At 44.9% G+C, this 7,772-nt stretch overlaps 1 long non-coding RNA gene across 1 annotated transcript in view; it reads right to left on the bottom strand.

The window, feature by feature from the left end:
* Positions 1-2,539: 2,539 nt before the first annotated feature.
* The window catches only part of LOC146170990 (uncharacterized), a 58,673-nt gene continuing 53,440 nt past the window's right edge, over positions 2,540-7,772 (bottom strand). The window contains exon 3 of the long non-coding RNA XR_014702998.1: positions 2,540-3,082. This is a non-coding gene — a long non-coding RNA (uncharacterized LOC146170990). The remainder of the gene's footprint in view (positions 3,083-7,772) is intronic.

The following is a 7,772-nucleotide window of genomic DNA, read 5'->3' as shown; positions in this document are numbered from 1 at the left end:
TTAACCTTGCCTCATTTTACAGCCTCGAAGTTGCCAGAAATTTGCCTTCTCCTCGCAACTGGCTTGCCTGGTGGTAAAGCTATCGTGATGACCAGCAAAAAAAGAAAAGTTCAGATATTGCTTCTGAACATAGCATGAAGTGCTGTTTCATTGATGCAATTTCTTAAAAAGTAACTCGTGCTATAATCGTATAAATACGGTAAGCAACCCCTACATACAACCTGCTTATATTACAAGCATTTGATCCAGTCTAAGCATCAATCATGCATGCATTACATAACCATGGCATAGGAAAGGCATATGTAGAAACGCTGTTAATAGTATATGGAAACCGCACAGCAGCCACAAGTCTTCTGCAGAAAAAGCTAACCCTGATCAGGAATGGTGGTAGTTCCCCCCAACCCCCATAGTTCATCCTGTGTTTTGTGCACCCCTAATCCCACGAATTTAGCGGTGAGGGGGAGGGCAGAAGACTTCAGGATTTCGTTACAGAATGGGTATTCAGCTCTAACCGAGGATGGCGAGATTACCCTAGAAGCAAGGAACAATAATTTCAGAGATATCATTACTGAGCGCGCGGTAGAAGTAGGCGGTAGGATAAGAGAGGATACCGGTAAGCTGTCTAAGGAGACGAAAGATTTGATTAAGAAACGCCAGAGTATGAAAGCTTCCAATCCAACATACCAGATCGAATTGGCTGAGATATCAAAGCTAATCAATAAGCGCAAGGTGGCCGATATAAGGAAGTATAACATGGAGAAAAATGAGCATGCTGTAAAGAACGGGGGAAGCCTTAAAGCGGTAAAGAAGAAATTGGGCATAGGCAAAAACCAGATGTATGCGATAAGGGACAAGGCGGGCAACATCATCACGAATATGGACAAGATAGTCAAAGTAGCCGAGGAGTTCTATACAGATCTCTACAGTAGCCAAAGTAGTCAGGACCGTAATGAGATTGGCGGTAGGGAAAAACAGTCAGACGTACCATCAGTGACGAAGGACGAGGTCAAGAAAGCACTAAAAACTATGAAAAGGGGGAAATCAGCTAGAGATAACTACAGATTTGCTGAAGGACGGGGGGGATATCGTGCTAGAAAAACTGGCCTCCCTGCATACGCAGTGCCTGGTGTCATCGACGGTACCGGAACCATGGAAGAATGCAAACATTATCCTCATTCACAAGAAAGGGGACTCTAAGGACCTTAAAAATTAGACCAATCAGCTTACCGTCTGTTACGTATAAGGTATTTACTAAGGCAATCGCTAATAAAATCAGGACAACCTTAGACTGCAATCAAGCAAAGGATCAAGCAGGGTTTCGGAAACGGTACTCTACTATTGATCATATCCATACCATCAATCAGATGATAGAAAAATGCTCGGAATATAACCAGCCCTTATACATAGCATTCATGGATTACGAAAAAGCATTTGACTCAGTTGAAATTTCGGCGGTGATGCAGGCATTGCGAAATCAGGGGGTAGACGAGCCGTACGTGAAAGTGCTGGAAAATATATATAGTGGCTGCACAGCAACCATAGTTCTGCATAAAGAAAGTAACAAAATTCCCGTAAAGAAAGGTGTTAGGCAAGAAGACACGATCTCCCCAGTACTATTCACAGCTTGCTTAGAGGAAGTATTCAGAGACTTTGAATGGGAGTAGTTAGGGATAAGGGTAGATGGAGAATACCTCAGTAATCTGCGATTTGCTGATGACATTGCCTTGCTAAGCAACTCGGGGATGAACTGCAAATAATGATTGATGACCTAGACAGGAAAAGTAGAAAGGTAGGCTTGAAAATCAATATGCAGAAGACTCCCAAGTGCAGCTGCCGACTATAGCTGTTAACAATGTTGCGTCATACGCTTAAACGCAGAGCTTATGTGTATCCCTGACATATATCGCACCAAGTAGTGACACACAAGCGATCTTTATCTGAAGAATGGTGGCAGCTTAGATGGAGAAATGTTCATGTCAGGCCGCACAACAAAAAACACTGAAATTGTGTGATTCAGCAACTTCAGCTACAGATTTTTTTTATCGCACTAGCAGCAAAGAAGCCAGAAGAGTCAGTCAGAAGAAGCTCTGATTTCAGCTTTTAGCGATTCAGGTACTACAACCACCTGTAATGCCAAATAGTGGCCAAAGGTGCACACAGTTTCCGTACCCACTTGCTTTTGAGTATGTACACATGATTGCTGCATGTTCTCGGTTTTATCTCTGTTTAGGAGGGTGTCCACAATCGTTAGCAACGATCTGCTGACACTGGCACACAGGCGTGTAGTTTTCACGTAGATAGGAACCTAGAAGACCGGGCTTAAAAATAATGTTTCTAGCAATTTGGCAAAGTTACGAGAATGGCAAGCCTTCACAATGAACCACATAACACATTGGTTCCTAGTATTTGGCTACACTGCATTTTATTGGTGTAGTCGGGAGAATAGGAATTTCCAACTCGCAACAACCACGTCATCTTGATACATCAAGGCAACTGCTGCAGACATACAACAGATCCGAAGGCATGTCGCCTAGCACACATTAGAATAGATGCTGTCAAGAGAGTGCAAGAAGTGGCCGATTCCATGCCAAGTTACTTAAGACAATGCCATGTTTCGGACACCATCACATACAGAGAACTTTTGCTCAGATAACCACAGCTGTGTTATCCCAGCAAGGGTCAAGTGTTGTATATGACAAACTCTTTAATCCATGCCAGGCCTGTTCACATATAAATCTGTTGCTTTAATTCTAAAGGCTGAAAACTAGAGAGGCAAAAAATTGCAGTCACACATTTGTGCTTCTCCACCTCCCGCCACTGCAAATCATGTGTCCAAAATCACTCTGAATGCTTTCCAAATAATAACATATCAGCAAATGCAAGGGTGACAATATTCCACAACAAGATTAAATACATTGCAAGCAAGGTATTTTAAACTTAACTAGGAGCACGCTCTAAACCAGTTAAAGGAGTGAGAGTATCCATTTGGTCACACCAGTTACAGCTCACTGCACTACTGAGGTAGCGGCGGAATCCAACTGGTGGAGGAAACTCGTACGTCGGCCCCGAGTATTCCTTGCCTCTGTAAATGTAAATAAACGAGACTAATGTTGCAATTACATTTAGTTTGCATAAATTCAGCAAACTCACTCGCAGTAGAATTTGGTTTCAGTAAAGCAAGCGAGAGTGCCTGCTGCAGAAGGAAAAAGGTAGTAACAAGGCTGGCTGTCAATGTTAGCACAAATACAAATATTTAGCACACTTACAAAACACTGAAATAGCAACAAAGAGACTAAGTTAAATCACGTGTGCAGTAAGTGCGCAATATGCTGCGGCTTGCATGGAATTGTAATGAAGAGTGCTTATAGCAGCAACTGCCAAGCTCTTTGACAGGATTACGAGGTACAGTCTTTGTCAAAAGTGTAGAGCCCAGGGGGTCTGCTTCTGGGCCAGTTCCTGCGGCTTGTAATGAATTTCCGGTATTCCAACTTTGTTGATGGCAAGAAGATTTCTTGTCCTACCTCCTTCAGTGGGAAAAGCCTCAACTAATTCTACATCAGTGCCACTATTAGGCTCAGAAGCGGACCCCTCTACACTTTTGACAAAGGCTGTACATGCAACGGTGCCTCACTCTCCTCAACAAAACGTACCACCTCAGGTTAATTATTGCTTTGTTTTCAAATAAGCTGTCAATGGCCTTGACAGCAGCTTGAAGCCAAGCACTGCCCACTATTTATGGAGGCATTGTTTCTGCTATCATTCCCAGTTTTCTCAAAGTGATGACGCTGTTGAGCAGGCAAAAGATATATATTAGGGAACTTTGCGGTAGCAACATGCATCTGAAGTGTTAAATCTATATAAACAAGCTCAGCGAGTTCTACCAATGCAGTTATTTTAGTAGTAAAAGAGCAGATACTCTCATGGGCAAGAACCTATAATAGCCGAAGTCACCCTCATTGCTGCATGCACCGATGTGAGTACTCGACAGTGGAACGTGTGAGCATATAAGCACAATAAATTCGTGCGGGTATACGCCCGTATCTTGTAGCAATTTCATGCCGAGCAGTAGGCTCGTTTCACTCTGGGGCTCATTTTGCACTGGGCCAGTTTACATTTATACTATCTCTCAGCTAGCCAGCAACTCACCTTCTTTAACAAAGGCCCGTTCACACTTGCGACAGTCGCAAATGGTCGCATCGGTCGAAAAGCGACTGCCGCGGGCCGATCGGGCACTGCTCGATTTTTCAGTCGCGCGACTACTAGTCGCGAACCATTTCACCAATCAGCGAGGTCCCGGAGTACTCGATCGAGCACCTTCTCAATGCAATTAAAGAATACCCCTACCTTTTCAACAAACGGCATCCGGAATTCAAAGGCATGGAGATAGGATATGGCCTGGGAGGAGATTGGAAAGATATTCGGACTATCCGGCAAATACCATGAACTTTTGAGAAATAGGTTTTTCACGCAGGTGCAACATTTTATATTGACGCCACGGTGATTGACATCGTCTATTTGTCGTCGGCGTTCTCCTGGAAACACGAGAGCGCGGTATGCGTACCGGCTCGCCTGAAAAGCTGAAGTGTCTGGCAGGCGGCAGCTACCGACGTTCACTGTCATCGCCCAGCAGCTCTCCTACTCCCAACTCGTTCGGAACGAGAACAGAACGAGAAGGCGACTGTCGCAAGTGTGAACATCGGTAGTGACGAGCTCCTCTCCTCTGGTCGCGCGACTACCAGTCGCGCGTCCTCAACCTTAAAGAAGCTGACCTCTTGCACTGCAGCACCACGTATGGGCCGCATGGATGAATACCTTACGAGTTTTTTGACAGAAGCACGATCGTTTCTATGGGCCCAGCCACTCTATCTGCTGACGCTGCGAGGAAGGCAATAAAACCTCCTGATCATAAACTAGCGCGTCCACGCTGGCGCACACCAAAATGCCTGCTACTGCCCAAACAAACTAGGCCACAAACGAAGAATCTTAAAAAAAAAAAAAAAAAAAAAAATTACAAACTTCCGTGACTGTCGACTCACAAATAGTTTCACATCATCTGTAAGTCGCCGCGTACGTCCCAATACCCCAGTGCACCCCGAAGACAACAGCAACGGCGACCGATCGGTGCACAGCGCCGATCTGTCAGCGCGAAGAAACGGGATCGACGCCATTATGCAGTCTCCACATGCCTTCGCCCGGAGACTGTCGCGTGATTACGCCGCGTCAGTAATTGAGACTACCGCATAGCTGCACTGCCGTGTAAAAACTCGTTAAAAAAAGCTGCAAGACGGTAGCAGAACGACGACAAATGCTTTACCTAGAGCTCGCGGGCATGTACGAAGGCTGTGGCTAAAGGTACGTCCGACGGACCCGATCAATGGTCTTAAAGGTACGTCCGACGGACCCGGTGCGTTTTTCTTCGGGATACGACGGACGGATCCGGGAAATATTTTTCAGAGGGACGGCGGACGGACCCGACCGGTGGGGTTCTTCCGACAGACCCAACGCATTTTTCTCCGATATGGGCCTTGGGATCCGTCGGGAAAGCCGGACGGATCCGAGATCCCCAGATGTGGTTGTAGCAACAACATGGTAGCCATATGTAGCCAAATCGAAGTTGGTATGAGGTGTACGTTACGTGCGAGGTGCAGGAAGTATGTACTACTGCATGCGTGAAATGTGAAATTACAAAGAATAGTACAGTGGCAGGAATAGTGCATAGAATGGGTGATATACTACTTGATGGCATGATGATAGGTTTACGTGAGTTGGACCGCGGCAGGGTCGCAAGCACGACCAGCGCAAGCGCATGTAATCGCGGTGTTGACAGCCAGCCTGCGGCCCGCACGTCCGCTCATTTGGTCCTCGTTATCATGTGGATTAACGTCTGCGACGGTCGTTATGTAGTTATGTAGTTTTGATTCTTCAAAGTTTCCTCACTTCTATCTGTGATGAGATGCGTCACGTAACGCATCGCTTTCTGCTCGCATTGAGGTTTGGTGCTGCAAGTTCTACGTAGTCGCTAAAAAAGCTGGGTGCCGCCGGCGTGTCTCTGGCCCAAGCATCGCGTCATTCGTGTTTGTTGGAGGTGTGGTTTGTGCTTACCGTGAGATGCTGTGATGTACGGATTACGTCCTACTAGAGTGCTAAGAGTGCTGTGATGAGTGCGCCGATGTCCGGACGGACATCAGTGTGACCGTTTATGATCGGCGATGTTGCACGTGCATGTCAGTGTTTATTAGGTGCAGTGGTAATTTATTTACACGCGCTGTGCAACAATCAGACGAAAATAAGGTATCGACAATTTGTTAGCCTGCACTACAGAGCTCAAAACTCGGAAAATGGGAATGCACATGATGCAGTTTTCGCATGTTGGAGCTAGTGGACCGAAAAATAAGTGCCCAGCCCACACTGCCGGGATCCGCATTACTACAGGTGAAATGGTTCAGGTTTCTGTAAAATAGCTGCCTGGCACAGCACCTTCCTAAATGTTCAGGCTTTGTACTATTATTGAAGGCCACTTTATCATTAATAAAAGAACGAATATGCTTTATGTGTTAATGACTAGTGCTTTTTCAACATATGTTCATTTTTTTTTTTTCGTTTTTTCTTAGTTTCCTTTGTTTTTCATGCTAGAAAAACACAAATAGTACACTTTTGAACTTGTCAGTCCAAAGCTGAACATGAATATCTGCCATGCATGTGACAGCTTTAATGCTAGAAAGGTTGACGTGTATAGCATGTACGTAGACGCTGCGACATCTTAGTGGCACGTTCGGCTACTTGCCCCAAGGTCGTGATGTTTAATGCCAGTGATGGCAGTCGCACTTTGGTGCAGGCGAAATGCAAATGCTTCTGTTTCCTGCAAGATGTCAATGCAAAGTACAAAGCCCAGGCAGTCAAATTAGTCTGGAGCTCTCCACTACGGTATTTTTCATAGCTACATATGTCACTTTAGAATGTGAAACCCTACATGCCACAGGTAGGCTGCATTGTTTTTTAGATTTTGTAACCTCTCATCTATGTTTTACAACATTTGGCTAATTTTAGTTCTCAAACAGTTGTTAAAGATGAAACCAAAGCAGTTCTTGGCATGGTTTCCTGCTTGGATTAATTTGCTAATTGCAGTTCTTTGAAACTTGCATCAATGCTGGACAGTTCAAATAGCAGGCAGTTGAATTACAAAAATGATGTGGATCGTGCATATCAGTTCGGACAAATGGAAAGTAATGGTCCCCTCCTTGCATGCATAGGTGCCCTTAGATAAATACATACTCGGGTGTGTGATTGTGACGCATATCAAGGGTCAACAGAAGGCCATGTGGAGCCAGTGTGATATTCTTCATGAAGGCTAAAGTAGAATTGTACAACAGCTGCTGTACCATGCAGAAAAAAATTGATCGTTTAGTGTATGATTAATTGACCATGAATAGCATCTTACTCAGAGTATGATGTCATATATATCTAGTTTAGCATCCCAAAATAACTACGGCTATGAGGAACACGATAGTTGAGGGCTCCGGTATAATTTCGACCACCTGGGGTTCTTTTACATGCACTAACACCGCACGGTGCATGACAGCCTATTGTTTCGCCTCTATTGAAATGCTCCTGCTCTGGCTGGAACCAAATCTGCATCTTTGGGTTCAGCAGCCAAGCACTAACTACTGAGCCAGCACAACGTGGCCAAGTATCAAAATGCATGGCATTACATTTCCTTCTAGCCTGTGGTTTTCTTCACAGAACTAATGTATACAAGGAAAAGTAAATAGCAA

The sequence above is a fragment of the Amblyomma maculatum genome, unplaced genomic scaffold, assembly GCF_055883805.1.
Source record: "Amblyomma maculatum isolate TAMU_Amacu unplaced genomic scaffold, ASM5588380v1 scaffold_24, whole genome shotgun sequence".
NCBI classification, from domain to species: Eukaryota; Metazoa; Arthropoda; class Arachnida; order Ixodida; family Ixodidae; genus Amblyomma; species Amblyomma maculatum.
This window is presented reverse-complemented; position numbering and strand designations above follow the sequence as displayed.